At 45.5% G+C, this 20,273-nt stretch overlaps 1 protein-coding gene across 9 annotated transcripts in view; it reads left to right on the top strand.

Moving 5' to 3' along the window:
• Window positions 1-20,273, top strand: part of SOX13 (SRY-box transcription factor 13) — a 92,004-nt gene that overhangs the window by 13,971 nt on the left and 57,760 nt on the right. For 2 of the 9 annotated variants that reach the window (XM_072648117.1, XM_072648119.1), the window contains exons 1-3: window positions 3,251-4,102; window positions 10,269-10,320; window positions 10,644-10,790. The exons of 2 other annotated variants lie outside the window; for them this stretch is intronic. The gene's annotated coding sequence lies outside the window, so the exon portion shown is untranslated. Of the gene's footprint in view, window positions 1-3,250; window positions 4,103-10,268; window positions 10,321-10,643; window positions 10,791-20,273 lie in introns of those variants that run through there. 5 more of the 9 variants (XM_072648125.1, XM_072648121.1, XM_072648118.1 and 2 more) reach the window with 4 other exon arrangements.

The following is a 20,273-nucleotide window of genomic DNA, read 5'->3' as shown; positions in this document are numbered from 1 at the left end:
GCTGGTATGGGGTGTAGACTTGTAGGTACTAGTCCTGTCTCTGCCACTAGTTAGCTAAATAACCTTTATGAAGTCATTTAGCCCTTTGAGCCTCAGTTGCCTCACCTGTAAAATGGGACATTTGAACTAGATTCTTAACCTAAGGTCCATGGAACTTGGATGGGGGAAAAAAACATTTACATCTTTATTTTTACTTACCTCTAAATGAAATTTAGAATATCTTTTAATTATTTTGAAGACATTGTTGTGAGGAAGAATCCATAGTCTTTGCCAGATTGCCCAAGGGACTCATGATTAAAAAAAGGTGAAGGACCCTCAAACTAGATGATCTTTTTTCCCATGAAGCTGTGCAAATGTAATGAATATAGTATGCCAAGTGTGTCCCTCAAGGAGAATCCAAGTAGTCCCTCTTGGTATTAGGGGAACTTTGCTGGGACAATTTGGAAGAATTGACACGTTCTTTTTTGCCTGCTCTCTTTCCATCTATGACTCCCTTTTCTCAATTCCCTTGGTTTCGAGAATATCTTCTTCTCTATTTTCCTTCCTACAGACACCCAAATGTATCAGATGATCTCTAAACCACAGTAGCCTCCCTCTTCAAAACAGAGGCAGAGCTACTGTTGCTCCTGTGAAGTCCAGCTTGGTCCAGTACTTTCCTTAGGATGTAAAGTCTGTTCTGAGGACCCCTTGGATCCTGAGGAGAGGTGGAGACTGCAGCTAAGAGACTGTTGGACCGCACAGTGGCAATGTCCACCGTGGAAAGTATACTGGTTTTAGAGACAGAAGATCTGGGTTCATGATCAAGTTGTGTCACTCCTGTATGACCCTGGTCAAGTCTCAGCCTCTGTTTTCTCAGAGGCATCTAAATGGCACAGTGAACAAAGTGCTCGATCTGGAATCAGAAAGGTGTGACTTCAGATTCAGCCTCAGGCTAGCTGTGTGACCCTGGGCAAGTCACTTTACTTTTGTTTGCCTCAGTTTCCTCAACTGTAAAATGGGGAAAATAAGAACACCCACCTTGCAGAGTTATGAGGATCAAATAAGGTACTATCTATAAATCATATAGGAGAGTGAATTTTTGTTGTTTTTCAGTTGTTTCAGTCATGATCAATTCGTTGTGATCTCATTTGGGGTTTTCTTGGCAAAGATGCTGAAGTGGTTCGTTATTTCCTCCTCCAACTCATTTTACAGGTGAGGAAACTGAGGCAAATAGAGTTAAGTAAGTTGTCCGGAGTCATACAACTAATGAATATCTGAAGCCAGATTTGAATTTGGGAAGATGAATCTTTCTGACTCCAAGCCAACTTTACTGTGCCCCTAGCTACCCAGCAGGGTAAATAGTAGGTACTTAATAAAAATGCTTATCCTCCCTCATCTGTAAAATGTGAGGGTTGAACTAGATTTCAGGGGTTCTGTTTAGCTCCAAATCTATGTTTCTATGTTCTTCTCTGTTCTAGACCATAGTTTAGTAGTTTTGGTATAAATAGAAAGATTTCTGGATAGTATGTCAAGAAGATGGTGTAGTAGGAAAACACTGGACTTGGGTTTGAATATTGGCCCTATGATTTTCACCTCTTCAGGCTCAGTGTCCTTATCCATAAAATGTTGTACTAGATGACTTCTAAGGTCCTTCCCATTTCTAAGACCTTGACTCTCCCAGAAGAACAAACCTAAGAGCTAGAGATCCAGAGTTAGATGTGACTGCTCTCCATTCATAACCTGGAGGTATCTCTAGACCAACCCCCTTACTCCCACCAGGCACCATTTTCCCTCTTTACTCAGTTCACCTACCTGTTCCAGGAAAGTCATTTACACCTTGGTATGAACTGAAGTTCCTCTTGTTACCACTCCCAAGTGTATTTGTGTATAGGCTGGGCTAGTAATTATGACTTTGTTAAAGTTGGTCAAAGGAATGTAAGGCTGAATCAAGGAATGTTGGGTCAGGGGAACTTTTCCTTGGCAGCTCTGAAGTCTAAGTGACCCAGGAAAGAGATTTAATCACCTTTTTTGCTAGCCTTTCCCATTCTACTGGGAAATTTGCATAGTTTGCTAAGATTTTGCAATTAGAGAGATAAGGCAGGTACATGGGTGTCCTGTCATTTGCACCAGGTACACAGAACCTTTTAATTAGGAAATTTAATCCAGTTCAATTCATAAGATCATAGATTTAAAGTAGGAAGGGACCCAGCTCCCTCAGGAGACTGAGGCAACAGAGAGATTGTGACTAGTTTAGTTCATACCCCTAGAAATATCTCAATCAGGATTTGAACTCAGGTCCTCTGACTTCAAAAGTCGAGGGCCTTATTAGCTACTATAGTCTAAGCAGGAAAATACAAAAGACAAAAATGAAACCCGCATTCTACCCAGAGGATGCAACATGTAGTCAGATGATTAAATATTTAAAATATAAAGAGTGAAAGTAATTTCAGGAGAATAAGAGCATTAACTGGGCTCAGGAAGACCTGCTCTGGGAAAGTGGTACCAGGACTGTGCTTTGGAAGGGGAAGAATGGTCATGTTAGGAGAGGTCCTCACTAGTCCCCCTAGAAGAGGCTCTATGCCTATGTCCCGACAGTCTTTATCTGCCAAGATTCCTCTGCTCCTCTTTTTTCCTCCCCTCCTACAGGCCCGTATGCAAGCTAAAGAAGGTCCAGAGACCAGAAACCCAAATAGCCAAGCATTTACTGAGATAATGTATGTGGAGCCCTTTGCAAACCTTTAAGGTGCAGTCCTCGTTATCATCGAAAAGGCTGGAAAATAGGCCCAGGGAGAGCAGTAGGGACTGTTGAACCCAGAGAAGGGAGGGCCATGGGTTTCCCCGAATAACTAGCAAGGGTCTTTATTGCAATGAGCTGCTTTCCCTCTCCTCAGAGCAAAGATGGGCTGACTCGATTGATTTTTAAAATGGCAGCAAGAAGGAGTTGGGTTAGACCTAAAGAGGCTTCCCGGCTGTGAGTAAGATTAGTTTTCCTTCGAGAGGTGCTGGGATCTTTGTCCGAGTAGGCTTGCGAATCGAAGTATTGACGACACAGTCTTGAACGGGGACTAGACAGGGGACTTGCGGTCTAGCTCTAAGGACCTAGGATTCGATGAAGGAACACCTGTACCTGCGGAGTGGGGGAAAAGGGGGAGTCAGCCGACCTAGTTTCCTCCTTTCTCTTTCCTTCCTCCCCCACCCTCCTCCGCCCCCATCACCCCGGGCAACCTCGGCTCTGCCCCTTTAAACAGAGGTTTCCTGTCCAGCCAGCTGCGAGATGCCTAGATGGACAGGGCGAGAGGGGGAGCTCTGTCTCTCTGTCCCTCCCTCTCTACCCTCCCTCCCTTCCTCCCGGCTCTCTGTCTCCCTCCCTCTTTCTCCTCGGAAGCTGAAGAGCCGGTGAGGCGGTGGAAGCAGCAGCAGAAGCAGCAGCAGCAGCAGCAGCAGCCGCCACCGCCACAGCCGCCAGCAGTAGCTGCAGTCGCTAGCCGCTCTCTCCTTCCCTCTTTCCCTCCTTTCCTCCCTCCTTCCTCCTGTGTTGTGAGTGTGACGCGGGGTGGCAGAGAGAGAGATAGGGAGAGAGACGGTTCTTGGACTTAGCCCGGGAGAGAAGCGAACCCTGCGATCGGGACTCGGGGCTCCGAACTCCGAGAGCAGGAAGGGAGGGAGCGAGGGAGCGCAGCCTCTCCGTGGAGGCAGAGCCCCCGGGCAGAGAGCCTGTAGGGGGATCCAGGCTCCGGACAGACCCCCGGAGCCACCGGTAGCCGGCAGAGCGCGGGCTCCTGAGCTCCGGGGACCCCAGGGCAGAGCTCAGAGCTGGGGGAGCAAGCAGACAGCCGGTAGCCGTCGACAGACGTCAGTCTCCCGCCAGGGAGCTTTGGACCCTGGGACCAGCGGCGTCCGCCGGGAGCCTGGAGAGCAGGGAGCGAGGGAGCGTCCCTCGATCTAACCCAGAGGAGCAGCACCCCTCACCCCACCCCCTGCTCACCCCCCTCCATACCCCTCCCCACTCCTGGACGTGGTTGGGGGCATGTGAGCTGGAAGCCGCGGCAACCGGCAGCGATCATCCCGAGGGAGAAGCCCTGCCCCAGCAAAGGACGGAGCTGGAGCTGGAGCCGGGAGAGTAGTAAGTGCACCCTGCCCTGCCCTGTCCTGCCATGTCCTGTCCTCTCTCAGCACCACCCCAAACCCTACAGTCCGCTCCTCTCCCAGACTAGCTTCTCCCACGGCTCAGCCCCGGCTCAGCCCTCTGAGTCCCTCGTTTCCCCTCCGACACCTGAAGTTTGACAGGCGTATTTACGTGTTTTGGGGGATACCCCAGTCTAGCCTCTCCTGAGTTTCCATCTGCTTGTAAAGTTTTCTAGGGTACCCACCCGTCCCCAGAAGTGGTGTCTACCCCCACCTCTCTGCCCCTCAGGCAGTGCCGGTTCTAGATATGGTGCTCACTGTGGTCAGACCCCAGCTCTCCGTCTCTGGGGAGAGGGAGGCGAGAAGAAGGCTTGGAGCCGCCTGGTTGGGGGGCGGGTTGTGTGCGGAGATGGAGAAGGGAAACAAGGCAGCTAGCTCGGTCTCTCTATGGCTCCCTAACTCCCCCCATCTGCCTAGCGTCTGTCTGGCTTCTCTTTGCCTGATAACTGACCCGGGCCCCTGTCTCGCCAACCAGTCTGTGGGGCTCAGTCACAATGATTTCCTAGCGGGAAGAGGTGGTGTGTGTGTGTGTGTGTGTGTGTGTGTGTGTGTGTGTGTGTGTGTGTGTGTGTGTGTGTGTGTGTGTGTGTGTGTGTGTGTGTGTGTGTGTAAGTGAGTGTGTGTAAGTGAGTGTGTGTGTGTGTGTGTTGTGTATTCGTGAAGGGAGGGGGCGGGTTTATGTGACATACCCCATACACACAACCCCCAGGAATTGTCCCTAGATACTGGGATATCAATCCAACCCTTCCCTCTCAGCTCACCCCCTCCCTTCCTTTCCACCCCAATCCAATCAGCCCTAGGTTCATTCCCAAGAGGAGATGGGGGAGGCGGCATCCTGTTTGTGTCTTAATTCTGCTGTTTCTCTCTAGCTTTCCCCCCACCCGACACTGGCAACCCCCCACCCCCAATTATTTTTTAATTCTGAGATATGCGAGGTAAATTTTCCCGTCCTGGTCTTGCAAAATAAAAGTCTGGGGAAGGGGATAGTCCCATTCCCAGCGGCTCGCCATTGTTTTCATACAAAGTGTATTCAACATATAAATACACACACCACACACGTGTGCCTGGCTGGATCTGCCCAGAGGTTGGGGGATTCTCCCACTGGCTAATGTTGCTCATCTTGGGAATGGGGTAGACATAGGAAGATGTGGAGTTGTGGAGTGTGCGTTTGCTGTTGTCCATGGAACAGGGCAGGGGGATGAGTTTTGAATTTAGGGGAGGTAGCTTTCTGGGAAGACCCTACGCTAGACGGGGTGGTTCCGGCCCCTGACCCCAAAGGAATTGGCAACGGCTTCAGAATTCCGCCAGACCTCTTGGCAAAGGCCCTCACGACATCAGTCTAGGGAGGAAGCTGGAAGTTTTCCTGGGAAGTTTGCTTTTTCTGCGTGAGAATTTCCGGGCAGAGTCAGGGTGACCCAGAGAGACAGAGACGGAGAGAAAACGACACTGACACAGAGAGAGAACAGACAAAGGCAGAGACACTGAGAAGAGTAGTGGTGTTGTGGGGTATCCCAGGGGCTGTAGGAAACTAGGAGAATGAAGGGGCCCTGTTGCCTGCTGGGCTGAAGGGAAGGCATTGATTTAATTGCTGCTTTGATTTCTCAGACACCCTGGGCCTCCTCTTTCTTTGTGAAGTGGAGCCCACTGACCAAGCTCTGGAATTCTAGAGATCTGAGTCCTGGTCCCTGGCTAGTACCTCTGGGGACTTCAGTTCTCCATTCCAGAAACAGGGAGTCACTACGAAGAGGTCAGAGCTAGTGGTTCAGACTTAGTAACTGCAGGAGGGCACAAGACCCAGTCTCCTGGTTCTGGGCAATCTGGAACAAGTCACTTTGGGCAGGAGATTAGTTAATACATATATTGGACTTCAAAGAGAGATTAAGTATTCAGGTACTGGATCCTGTCTTTTACGTTCACCTCCCTACCCCTTTTGGTTTTTTTGGTTGTTTGGCTCATTTTAATGAAAGGAACATTCTACTCACCCCACCCTTCCCTCCATCCCTGCCTGGTGGGGCCCTCTCCACCCAGCCCAATGTGTCTGGTGGAAGAAAAACTCAGGACTGTCTTCCCCTGTGCATAGCTTTCTTGGCAGCAGGCTCCAGGATTGGATGTGCATTTGTGTCAGTGGGATTTGGTGAACTTCCTGAGAGAGATGGAACCCCAGATGTCTTGGGCCCTGAGGAAGAGTCACCAGGGAAGGGTTAAAGCATCTTCCTCCTGGGTATCTGCCCCCAAGGCTGTATCTATATTGCTTACTGTGTAGGAACCTCCACTGTTGTAAATAGGGGAAGATGGAAGAAACTTGGGGGAATAATAAATAATAATAAATGCTATGTAGTGCTTCTCATGTGCCAAGGTGCTCACAAGTACCTTACAATTATTATCTTATTTGATCCTCACAACAGCCCTGGGAGATAGGTGTCATTATTATTTCCATTTTACAGGTAAGGGAAATTGAGGCAAACAGAAGCGTTTTGCCCCCCAGGGTCACACAGGTAGTGTCTGAGTGTGTTTGAGGCCAGATTTGAACTCAGGTCCTTCTGACTCTAGCCCCAATAATCTTTGTTACCTAGCTGATCCTTACATGCCCCAGTCTGGGGGTACTTAATAGGTTTGGAGAAAAATATTAATCTTCTCATTTTCATCTTTGCGTAGCTAGGATTGTAGGAATGTGCTGTTGAATTAAAAGCTCTGGAAAGAGGTAGGTCAGACTAGTGGAGAGATGGGGGACTGCTGAAGAACGAGATCAACTCCGAGTCTTGGACATCTGGAAATCAGGATTCCAGTCCTGACTCTTTTGCTTATAATTGTGTGACCTTGGGCAAGTCATTTGAATACTTTAAATCTTTTTCCTCCACTACAAAACTAGAGATACTACCCTTATAAGATTGTGGGAATAATGCCTTCTAAATTAAAAAGAAACCTGGGTTTAAGTCCCATTTGGACTTGTTTTGTGAAAATTGATGTAACAACTCTATGACCCTTGGTATCCTCTTCTCAAAAAAAAGAGGGGGAGACATGGAAATAGATAATATCTGTGATATATGTTTTTAGCTTTCTGGGTTGTTATAAGGCTCAATTAAAATAATTTATGTAAAATATACTGCAAAATGTAAAAGTGCTTTATGAATATCAGTCTCTGGAATAGAAATGTAAGCCATTATTGTCATTATTCTTTAGCTCTCTAGACCATGAGAACTTTCCTATTCCTCCATAATTCCCCTCCCCCAACTGATCACTACTTGAAACTTAAGAAAACCAGCAGCAGTTCTCACCAGAATTTCAATCACCCTTGCCCAAGCTTCTCTTTCTCAAAAAGATGTCTCCCATTACATACTCTTTCTTCCCTCTATAATCTTTTTCCCAAAATTAGGCTTTTTCTGTGCTGTCAAAGCAACCTTCTTTAAGCACCTACTAGATACAGAACAGTGGGACCTAGTGGATCTACCCTCTGAGTCTGGAAGAATGACTTCAAATCCAGACTCTGGCATGTTAGTTTTTTGACCTTAGACAGGTCACTGAGCCTCTTGGAGCCCAGGCAATTCTTTAAAACTAATGCTGAAATGCTCATCTGTACTGATAAGAGTCTTTTTACCTTTAATTTTCCATACAGAATAATTCACGGATCTTTAAAAAAATGGGGCAGGTATTGGGCTAGGCCTTGGACATTGAGTTCTGTAGAGAGATGAGTTGAACTAGCCGCTCTCTTATGCCACTTGGAGAATGGGGTCAGGGCAAAGAATAGGAAAGTACATAAGCTTATACTTTAGCACATAATAAATACACAGGAAAGTGCTGTGTGTTTTCAGCTGAACCTTTGGGGAAAGGAGAACAGGAAAAATTTCACGGAGGAATTGATATTTAAGCCAGATCCTTGAAGGATGGGCACAATTTCAGTAGACAGAGATTTAGGGAGAGGACATTCTAGATGGGAAACAGCTTTAGCAAAGATGCAGAGGTGGGAAACTAGCTACTTACTTGCCTTTCAGGTATATACTAGAAGTCAGGGAAAGGTGGGCATATTCCCATTTCTGTCCCTGGTATTGTGAGGGTCATAAGGCCCTCTCTCTAAGCCCCCTTCCTCCTCCCCTTTACATTGTCCTTATTCCACCATGGGGAAACTAGCCTTAACATTTCTCAAGGCAGCTAAGGGAATGAGTGAGAGATCAGTTCAATCAATATTCACTGAGCACCTACTAGGCACCCAGTATTGTGGTGTGTATGTGTGTGTGTGTGTGTGTGTGTGTGTGTGTGTGTGTGTGTGTGTGTGTGTGTGTGTTTTCAAGGATGGTACAAAACATACAAATCTCTGACTACCCCTTACCCTGTCAGAGCTGTCGTGCTGATCAAGTCTTTTCCAGGGCTCTAGTTTGACAGGGTGCTTTGAGATGGACATTGGGAGGCTGGCATGAGGTTGACACTGACTTAGGGAGGGGTGTACCAATAGAACAGGACCTTTTACCTTCACAACCACCACCCCCTCACCCCCGTTCAGGGGTGAGGCCATATATTTGGAAAGAACTGTGTTGGAAAGACTGGCTGCAGGGAGCTGGGAGCTCAGTAAATCGTGCTTTGAATGGAGTTATTTTTGTGTTCACTGTTTGCTTAAGAGGGCCTGCTCCTGCCTGAACTCGCTGCATTCACACTCTGCTGGTCCCCTTCCTGGAATCTGGCCTTCTTAACTCGGGTGATGGTCATGGTGCCTGCCAGGGGGTTGAGAATGAGGGCCCAGAGCAGATCTGCTCTGCCCTCCCCTTCCTCCCCTCTAGCCCCATTGGTGAAGATCCAGTGTTTGAAGAACTGAGCCTTCTCTTAAGTCAACCCATTCCCACATCTGGGTTAGGGGAGAGGCAGTGACATTCCTGACTGGTCCCTGAGCTGAGGCCTTTGCATTGTAACTCTTCCATGTTCCTTCCTCTCTGTTACCCTTCCCTCCAAGTTCCCACCATATATTAAACTATCCTTTATTGGTTCAGTAGCTAACAAAACAGTAAAAATGGAGTATTTCTTTTTTAAGTTTAATTTTTATTAATATATTTTATTTTAACATTAACTTTATTTGCCAATATATCACTTCTCTTCCCCTTCCCAGAACCATCTCTCTTATCGAGAAATAAGAGAAGAAAAAATCCATCAGAGTTATCTAATACATCAACTAAGTCCAAATGCTTTCTTCCATACCCATTGTCCCCTCACTTCTACCAAAGGGGAGGGAGCTACACTCTCAGATATCTTCTTTGGGACCTAGCTTCCTCATTATAACATTCAGCTTTGATCGCTGTCCTTTCCACTTACGTGGTTAGTAACTGGGTCTGTTGATTTTCTGGATATATTTACTTCATTTTTTTCAACATTTTATTGTCTGTCTTTGTTTTCTGTAGTCTCCTTATTTCTTTCTTCCAGCACAGTAACATGTTGTTACGTTTATATGTCACAACTTCCTTAGCCATTCCCCAATCCATAGGCTTCTACTTTTGTTTCCAGTTCTTTGCTACTTTGAAAAGTGCTGCTATAAATATTTTGGTGTATATGAGACCTTTCCTTTTGTCATTGACCTCCTTTGGGGATATGGGTCCCTGGGAACTCTGGGTCAAAAGATTTGGACATTTTCGTCACTTTCTTAGCTTATTTCCAAATTGCTTTTCAGAATGGTTGGACCAATTCGCCACTCTACCAACATACTAATTTATGCCAAACAGATTGCTTCAGTTGGATAATAGAGGTTGGCAAAAGGGCCCTAAAGCACTACTTGGCTCCTCTGGATTGAATGGGTATCCTTAATTGGAAGTCAGAGTACATAAAAATCATAGGATATTAAAGCCCAAAGAGATCTTAGAGGTGATCTAATCCAATACTATTATTATAGAAGAGGAAATTGAGTTCTAGAGAAGTCAGGTAACTGACCTGAGATTATAAAAAAAGTAGCAGAGTCAAGATTTGAACCTGGGCCTTTTGACTTCAAATCCAAGGTTCTTTCCATTATAACACACTATTATTATATTGTGAAATATGGTGTATTAACTATACAAAATATTGTATGTGAAATTCTCTCTCTTTAATAAGATTTTGATCTTGGTTGTGGTGATGTGGTATTTCCTTTCTAGGATCAGACGCATCTGCCTCCTCCCTGCCTCCTGACCCTCATCCCACCATTAGGTAAAGGCTTTTCTCAAAGCATCTGTTCTCTTTAATTTCAGCCCTGCCTAGTTTGGCTAACCTTTGCTTAACACATGTCTTAGTGACCCCCCCTTCTTCTGGACTTTCCACCCTGAGGGTGAATAGAACCTGGCTCTCCTCAAGTCCAGAAAGTCTCCTCCACCCACTAACTTCCTTTTCTTCTATGAAGTCCCTCTGCCCAACTCCCAGGAGTTGTAGGGCAGAGTCCTAAACAGTCTCCGCTCTGCAGTTGGTTGATTTAGAGAGAGTCTGGCAAAGAAGATAGAGAGAAGGCAACAGCTGTAATTCCTCTCTCTTCCCAGATTCTTCCTCTTAGAAGAGAAAGCACGAGCCAAGGGGAGTAATATTAAGAGGAAGTCACCAGGGATAGACACTGCCTCCTCTCTCTGTGGGTAAACTCATGGGCTCGGATAACACAAGATCTTTCTTGCTGTGCCATACGGTTCGGAGTAAGTCATTTCACCTTTCAAATGTTTTCTAAAGGATGAATCATTTGTGAGAAGGATGGTGGTGGTACAGAAGGGGGTGAGAAAGTAAACTGAGGCATTGAATGCTACAGGATCAGAGTCAAGATTCAACCCTATGAAGTCAGGTTGCAGTTGGGGAAAGGGAGGAAAGCAGAAAGGAGTAGAAGGCAGAATTTCCAGTTGTTTCCTCTCTTCCCAAACAATATTCTTTCTCCTCCACCCTACCATCCCTGTAACTCCCCCTGGAAGACTTCATACCCTCAATTAAATTTGGAATTCTGTTCCCTTGATACCTGTGTTCAGACTCTTCTGCTCAATGGCCTTAGCATTTAAATGTCCTTCTGCAGTATGTGTGGGATAGGTATTCATGTCCAGCCACTACACACTGCCCCCCACAACCATTGTTCGACTGTGTCTGCTGGGGACATGTGCAAAGCTTAGGTTTCAGTGACTTAGCCCTGGAGAGAGAAGGGGAGGAAAGAGGAAGTGCCAGTAAGGGGGGAGGGACAGGACTAGACAGCCTCACTCCCTTTACCATTATTGGTTTGTAATCTCTGCCAGACTCCTGGCTCCTCTTGGGACATTGGGGGCAGTCTGCAGTGTTCTTTTCCCTGGGCTGGACCAAACCCCAACCCCCACCCCCACCCCCACCCTACCCCCAATTGCTGTGCTTAGAATGGAATGTGCTGTATGTGGAATGGGATGGAGTAAGAAATCAAACACTGTCCTGTCCTATTCCCTAACCATTTCAGGGAGGAAACCACAACCGTGGCACATCTGGCAAACCACTCCCCCCCCCCCCCAAAAAAAAAAAAGAAAAGAAAAGAAAAGACAGACTCAGGTTACCTGCCTTTTGGGAGACAAGAATGAGGAAGGTGCCTCTCAGGGTCACCAGGGTTGAGGTGGGCAGTAAGACATGTCACAGAGAAGGGACAGAGGGCAAAGAAGTCTTACGTACCCTTACTGAGCTGAGGAATGCCTAGTTTAGGTGACTCTTTTTGAAACTTCCAAAGGGGGTCGGTATAATTAAATATAAATGCGTGTTTTAGGATGACTTTTGATTTTACATTACAATCATTTCCCACTCCCCCCTTTCAGGTTGAACCCTCCCCCCACTTTATGACAAAGAAAAACAAACTAAAGCAAAGCATCTGATATGTAGATGCCTGAAAACGTATACAACCTTTATTCCTCGTAGCTTTCCCCATCTTTGCCAGGAGGGAGGAGGTAGATTTCATTATCTCTTCCCCTTGGACCTTGATTGCTTTTTCTATTGCTTAGAGTTCAACTTCCTTTCGGTTATCTTTTCATTTGGGTTGTTATAACCATTTATCATATTGTTCTCTTGTGTCTGTTTATTTTACTTGGTATGAGTTTATAAAAATCTTACCATCTTTCTCTGGATTGGTCATTTCTTAGTGCATGATAATATTGTTACTTTCCTGTACCATTCTCCAGCCATTCTCCAATCAATGGTCACTTTCTGTTTTCAGGTAGTTTCTAATTTTGACTTCCTTGTGAACATAGACGTATGCCCAACAGTAAGAGTATCAATGTAATTTCATTGATTGGGTAGGAAGTGGAGTTGGGAGGGTGGAGTGAGATTGTGATGGAAGGATTTTATAGCAGGTGACATATTCCCCATTCTTTCCTGGTCATTTTGGGGCTTAGAACCAGAAGGGTGGTGGTTTGGTGCCCTTTTATTCGGTCAAAGATATATTAATCCTTTAAAAAATACATTTTAAAAAATTCAATTTGATTCATATATTTTGTTTTAATATCACCTGCATTCCCCTACTGTATTTCTTGTCCCATTCCCTCTCTGTATCACAATTAAAAAAAAAGAGGGAAAAACATTTTAGAGAAACTAACCGATACATCAGGGAGGAGCTAGGTGACACAGTGGATAGAGTGCTGGCCCTGGAGTCAGGAAGACCTGAATTCAAACCCAGTCTCAGACATTTACTAGTTATGTGACCCTGGGTAAATCACGTAACCCTGTTTGCCTCAGTTTACTCATCTGTAAAATGAGCTTGAGAATGAAACGGCAAACCACTCCAATATCTTTGCCAAGCAAACCTCAAATGGGGTCACAAAGAGTCAGCCACAACTAATCAACCAAAATAAAAAAAACCCACCCCAATGTATCAACTAAGTCTGACGTAATGTCCAATGTCCCCTAACCATAGGCTGTAAAAAAAAAAAATTGAGAGCAGAGAAAGAGGCTCCTTTTTCATATTTCTTCTTTGGGGTCAAGCTTGGCCATTACAATTTTGTTTTGTTGTTTTCTTTCCATTTGCATTGTTTTAGTCTTTGTGTGTTTCCACTTCCTTCATTTTGGATCAATTAATGTAAGTCTTACCTTGTTTCTCTGTTTTCATTGTCTTCATTGTTTCTTACAGCATATTAATATTTCATAACACTCACTTACCACAAATGTCCTCTACTCCTTTGTCTTTTTTCTCCTTTTCCCCATCCCCAGCCCAACTTCATGGGGTTCAGTCTTGATCCTTTCCTTGCTGGTAATAAGTCAGCTCACCACTCAGTGCCTCAGTTTCCCTTCTTACCCAGTTCTGTATTACTTCCTTTGCTCCCTCCCACAAATGACTCAGTCTTTGGAAGAATTCATTATTATTGGTGATGCTTTTCCATTCTAGGATCCTAACATTAAATCAAGGGCATGGACCAAGAGGGAAGGAAGTACCTTCCCCCAGGAGCTCCTGAAGAATTCTCTGTCACAGATTCCTGCTGTCACTTCTACCCCACTGATTAAGTAGATAAAACAATTGATGAAACTTAGCTTTGACTCTTGAGGTGTATATACATGTGTATAGAGGGGTGTGTGTGTGTGTGTGTGTGTGTGTGTGTATGTATGTGTGTGCATGTGCGTGTGTGTATCTGTGAGTGTGTGTGCATGTGTTTGTGTATGCGTATGTGCATGTGTGTGTGTGTGTGTGTGTGTGTATGGGGAGGGAAGGATCATAGGCTTGGAGCTGGAAGGGACTTTGAGGTCCTCTAATTCAACCCCCTTATTTTACAAATAAGGAAACTGAGGCCAAGTGGCAAAAGTAGGATCTGAATTCTTATCCTGTGACCCCAAATTCATTGGTTTCTACCACACCTAAAGCTAAAGAGTAACTGGAAAGAAGCTACAGGAATTCTCACAGGCATGTGGTATGAGTGGTAGGAAATGTCAATGGGAGTATTTTTGTTTATTTTAAATCTATTTATTTTTAGTTTTCAGCATTTACTTTTAAAAGATTTTGACTTCTCCATTTTTCCTCCTCCACTCTGCCCCCTCCCCAAGATGGCATGCAATCTGATATAGACTATACATGTGCAATCATATTAAACATATTTCCATATTAGTCATGTTGTGAAAGGAGAATCTGAACAAAAGGAAAAAACCACGAGAAAGAAAAAACAAAAAAAGAGAGAAAACAGCATGCTTCTGTGTGCATTCAGACTCCATAGTTCTTTCTCTGGATGTGGACAACATTTCCATCATGAGTCTTTTGGAATTGTCTTAGATCATTGTTGTGTGGAGAAGAGCTAAGTCTATCAAAGTTGGTCATCGCACAATGTTGTGGTTTCTGTGTACAAAGTTCTCCTGGTTTAATGAGAATATTTATGAAAAGACCTACTGAAGAAAAATTGAATCAAAGGCAAAAGTTTACTTGGTTTCCCGTTTTCTTTTGTTTTTTTTTTCTTTTTAATTGGGACATGGTCTGTACCTATAGACCACAGGTTTGCCTTGAAAAGAACTCTATATATCCTTCTGGGGAAAGGAGGAAAGAACGATTTTCCCCATTTTATAGATGGAATTACATAGGTCCAGAGAGAGAAAACTATTTGCCCAGTGTCATCTACCCATTCCAGAGTACAGGTTTTTCGACTCCGACTCCAGACCTCTTCCTTAGAGTTTAGGTGTCAGTCTCTTCTTTGGTTGAAGCCCACTAGTGTTGGCCAAGGGACAGCTAGGTGGCACAGTAGATAGAGCACTGACACTGGAATCAGGAAGACCTAAGTTTAAATCCAGCCTCAGACACTTGTAGTTATGTGACCCTGGGCAAGTCACTTAACCATATTAACTTCAGTTTCTTCATCTGTAAAATGAATTGGAGAAGGAAATGGCAAACTGTTCCCATATCTTTGCCAAGAAAACCCCAAATGGAATCACAAAGAGTCAGACATGACAAAAAACAACTCAACAACAAAAGTTCCTCCCTCAGGGGAACATTGGGCCCAAGAGAAGAGAAAATAAAAGAAGAGGGGGAAAGGAGATCTTGGGGTGGGGATGAGGATGGGGAAAGTGGAGGTGCCCTTATGTGCCACTTCTCTCATCCCCTTGTTGATGCTCAAAATATTTTAGGGTTTTTAATTCCACTATCATGGTGGACAACATTCTGGATGGGTGGAAGAGAGCCTTGGGGCAGCTGGGTGGCACAGTAGCTAGAGTACCGAGACTGGAGTCAGGAAGACCAGAGTTTGAAATGTGTCCTCAGACTTGCCAGCTGTGTGACTGTGAGCAAGTCACTTAACTTCTGTTTGCTTCAGTTTCCTCTTCTATAAAGTGGAAATAATAATAGCACCCCTCTCCCAGAGTTGTGAGGATCAAATGAGGTAACTGTAATGCTTAGCGTGGCACCTACAACATAGTAAGTAGGATAGAAATGTTAAATTTATTATGTTATTACTACACTTCCCATGAGTGCTAATCTGCTTGGTACCTCCATCCTCCTCCGCTGCCTCATTTTTTACCCATCTGCTTAAGGAGGTCTTGGACTATCTCTTCCAGGGATATTCTCCTTAATAGGTGACGGGAAGGGCTGGAAAGGTAATGAAAGGGTTAAAGGCAGGGGCTACTAAGGGCTGCTGGGTTAGCCTGATTGAGGGCTGGGAGTCTGCCCTGGAATGTAGCTGGGGAGGAGTGGGGGGAGGGAGGCCACTCCCTGGAGAGCCTCTCCTCTTATCTTTTGTTTGGAACAATAGCTCTCCTGGCTTATTGTCTTTAACCTCCTTACCTCTGTTTTGAGCTGGGGAAGGAAGGGGTAGAATGAAGAAATGGAGGGAGAGGCCTTCCAGTTTTCACCCTGAGGGCACCCACTCCAGGGAATCTTTTGGAGGATGTCTTTGGGAGGTTGGGGCCAGGAGGGGAAAGCTCCAACCCGAGGGGCCTGGAGTTGAATCTGGGCTGGGTGAATTTATGGTGGGGGATGGGGAAAAGGGAGGAGAGCCTCAGAGGTGGGGGCTGGGAGAGACTATCCCTCCTATGAGGGATGGGAGGGCCTGGAATAATTGCACCTGGGACCATTGTAAGCCCTTGCCTCCCGATTTCCCCTGCCCTTCTCTGCTTCCAGGCTCCTTTTCTGTAAATAACCATTGTTGATTCTCTTTCTGGAAGTACTGGGTCCTGGGGGATAAGAGCCTGGAGGTGGAGGAGACCATGCATTAACTCATTTGGTTCTCTTGACTGTCATGTAGACTGAATGTTGGAAAAATGGAAACAGGTTTAGAAAAGACTTAACCAGGGCCACCCCCAGTGGATCCTCAAGCCCACCCCTCCTCCCCTAGCTCTCCTTTTCTCAACCTGGTTGCATAACAGACCTTCAAACAAGGAATTACAGCTCTTCCAATCCAAATGCCTTATTTTGCAGATAAAGAAACTGAGGCCTCCAAGTAGTTAAATGCCCTTCATCTTGGGCAGGGGTGGGGAACTCTCTGCCTTGAAGCCACATGTGACCATCTAGGTCCTCAAGTGTGGCCCTTTGGATTCCGATACCTCCCAGGGTTGTTGTGAGATCAAATGAGATAATATTTGTAAAGTACTTGGCAAACAGTTGGTGCTTAATAAATGCCCTTCAGTGAGTCAGAAAGGAAAGTATACATGTTACTAAGGTAAGAAGTTCTTTTCTGTCCCATTCTGGGTAGGCAGTTAGGAAAAGTCCTGTGATCCCCAGATCAGGTTTCTTCCCCTCCTACTCTACTATCCTACCCCATGCTCCTTGGTGTCTATCACCTACCTACTGGCTCCAGAATTTATAGAAATGTTAGATCCTTAAGAACTCCCCATTTAATTTCCTTTTTTTATCAGACTTGTGATTTCATTGCTTAATCAATCATAAAATCCAGATGGGAGACTTTCTCCCACCAGTAGGGATCATCACCTTCCCAGCAGTCTTATGAAATTGTCTTTTGGGAGACTGGGAGAGGGAGGGGAAAGAAAGCTCCAGCCCAGGATCAGTCAGCCAACCTATGGGAGACTTCAGGCCAGTCCTTTCTGACTCCAAGGCGAGCTGTGTATCCAACTACAACAACCTTGCTTCTCCAAATCCCTCCTTCTACAGACATGGAGGAGACTGAGCCTCAAATAAGGGAACTAATTTGCCTAAAGTCACCAAAGAGTTTAGCCATCCAGCTGAGATTCCAACCCAGACCTCCAGTCTCTAATAAGCAGCAACATTCCTTAAACAAAGACCTTTGGTTGGAGGTGGCTAGACATTCCAGTGCTGGAGGGCAGAGGTCTAATGGATTTAAAGTGAGGATTCCGAAGTCTTCACTCGGGGCTGGCCTTAGGCAAAATTGTGGAGGGGACAATGGTTAACCCTTGCTGAAACTATCCAGGTTCCCTCTTCCCAGGGGTGAGCGGAAGCAAGCAAAGATTCAGTTGTTAAGATTTCAGGGAGAGCATTTACACCTCAGAAACGGGAAAATGCTAAAAATCAGAGCTTGACTTAATTGTTTTGTCAATTGTCTAGATTTAAGAAAGTGATGGAGAGATCTGCTCCCACCAGCCCCTCCCGGACCCTGTTTATATTTACCAGCGTTCTATAGCCTTTCCCTGAGGCCTGGTGGGCCCACCCTTCTTCTCTGTTAGTCGATAATCAAACTACGGTTTGGGGCCTACTCTTTCCTCGAAATCTTTACGTTTGCCTTTGGGGTGAATTTTGTCACTTTCTAACTAAATGGGGCCCTGATAGTTTAATGATAACATTTGCATTTTAAAGGAGCTTTCTGGAACTTGGATCTTTAACTCAAGAGATTAACTCTTTGGGTAGAAATTCCTGTAATTTGATAGATTTAGTCTGATAGAGAAAGTCTTTGGTCTGATGGAGGAAGAAAGTTTACGTGTTGCCCCTAAAATCTTGGTCTGGAGCGTATGGTGGACTGAAAGAGGCTTGTTTTGAAGCCAGAAAACCCGGATGGGAATCCTGAGTCTGGGATTAGCTGTGTGGTCTTGGACAAATGAGTACATTTTTCCAGGCCTCAATTTCCTCAATTGTCAAATGAGAAGATGAGACTGGATGATCCCCTGAGCTTTCTTCCAGGTCTAACAAGAGTCGATAATGATTTTAATAGTGATATTGGCTATTTTCCCCCTCTCCCCTACCCTACCCTGGCAGCCTCCCTTTGCTATAGTCACCACTGAAGCTTGACTCCTATACGACTGAGATCATATTCCTCATACTGAGATAGGGGTTCTTTTCCTTTGAAACTCCTCTCCTGGAGACTTTTGGGTTGAGCCAAGTGTGTCAATGACAGATAGAAAGGTGTTCAGGCTTGGATACCCCAAAGAACTTGGGCATGTGTATGTGGCTGGGTATGTCAGAGCATCTTTTTTAAATATGATATGATATATTATTATATTACATATAATATGTTATATTTATATTGCACATATTATTATGTTAGCTTTTTCCTGGTAGTTCATAACATTGGAGTAAGAGAGAAATATGGGTTTGAATCTTGTCATTTGCTAGTGGTATTTTCTGGGCATTCAATTTCTTCAACTGTAAAATGGGGCTAATAAAAGTAGTATCTACCTTTCAGGTCTGTTGTACGGTTCAAATAAGATGATGTTTCTAAGCTTCTAAGTTTCTATAGCTCTATAAAGGTCAGCTAATATTGCTTATGTAGGGAGGTTTCCTAGCCTAATGGAGAGAGCACAGACAAGAGACCTCTACATTCCAATCCAAGCTGACCCTTTCGGCTTATGATTCAAAGCAAGTAACAATGTCTGTGAGCCTCAGTTTTCTCTTCAGTAAAATGGGAATGATGGTACTTGTGGTACCTGCCTCATCAGCTCATAGAGAAAGTGTTTTGTAAAGCTTTTATTATTCCTCTTATGTGTGTGGTCCTATGTTGGTGTGCAAGACTATTAGGATGGGATTGTGAGGTTGTGGATGCTGCCCATTGGAAACACCTGGCTTCAGGGTGATGGTGGAAGCTAGAGCAAAGGCAGCAGTTAGGGTGGGGGTAGTGGGCAGTGGGCGGTGGCAATGGGGCCTGATTCCCAGGACCAACTGTGAATTAACTCTACTGGCTGCTAAATGCCTTTGCTGGTTCTCTGCCCTGTCTGTCCCCCTCCCCTTCCGTCCCCTCCCTTCGATGCCCTCCTGAAAATAAACAACTGTGTCAACAGCAGGGTGATTGTGCGTCTCCTACAGGCCCGGCTGCCAGGACTGGGCAGGTGTTGGTGGAGGCTGCCAAAGGCCCATGCTGGGAGCCAGGGCTGGGCTGGGGCTGTGGATAAACAAGGCCGCACACATGGAGGCAGGCAGACAGGCATGCTAGGAGGGGAGAGAGAACAGGTGTCTCAGGAGCCTTGGAGACACAAAGAGCCTCTTGTCTCCTCCCCAGCAACCGGGATAGCCACCCCTCCTTCCTCTTCACCCCAAGCCCCAGGCCCAGGCCCAGTGACCAGGTCATCGGTGAGGGCTCTGGGAACAATAAGGGAGTTAGCTTTCTCCCTACCCCTGTCCCTCCCTTCAAACACTCCCTCAGCTTGATTTGCATTCTTCTTAAGACCAAAATAAAATTGGTCCCTCGCTATGGAGGCCAGTTGGGTGAGGAGAGCTGGGTCAAAAGGCAGGTAACTGGTGGTCTAACCAGGTTGACCAATAGGCTTTGTGACCTTAGATGAATCATTTATCCTTTTGGGGCCTCTGCTTCCCCATTGATATGTAAGCAATCTACCTTACCCAGGTCCTAAGGAAAGAAATGGGATGGAAGATAAGACAAGGACCTGGTCTTTTTAAAAGGTAGTGGCAGGTTCTAGGCCTAGATAGAATTGAGAGGTCTTGGGAAGGACTAGGGTAGGGGGACATTGGCTGAGATATCTACAGGCATGAGATTCTGGGAGGAAGCCTTGAATATTAGAGCTAGATTTGGACAGTGAAGCTGGGCTTGTCCTGCATCTGCCGCTAATTAGTCATCTGACTTTGGGCATTGGTCTCAGTTTCCTTGTCTGTAAAATAAAAGAGTTGAATTGGATGATGTCTAAGGTCCTTTCCAACTCCACATCACACTATCTAGTCTAACTTCATTTTGCAGGTAAGGAAACTGAGATCTAGGGAAGGAAACTGGGGCTGGTTAAAGGGGCTAGACATTGAAGAAGGATTTATCTGTGTAATGAACACAGTCCCAGCTCTTGATATCCCCAAGAGTTGGAGCCATCACCTAGAT

Source organism: Notamacropus eugenii, chromosome 2 (assembly GCF_028372415.1).
Source record: "Notamacropus eugenii isolate mMacEug1 chromosome 2, mMacEug1.pri_v2, whole genome shotgun sequence".
Lineage (NCBI taxonomy): Eukaryota > Metazoa > Chordata > Mammalia > Diprotodontia > Macropodidae > Notamacropus > Notamacropus eugenii.
Note: the sequence above shows the minus strand (reverse complement) of the source record. Positions and strands in the feature narration are given on the sequence as shown.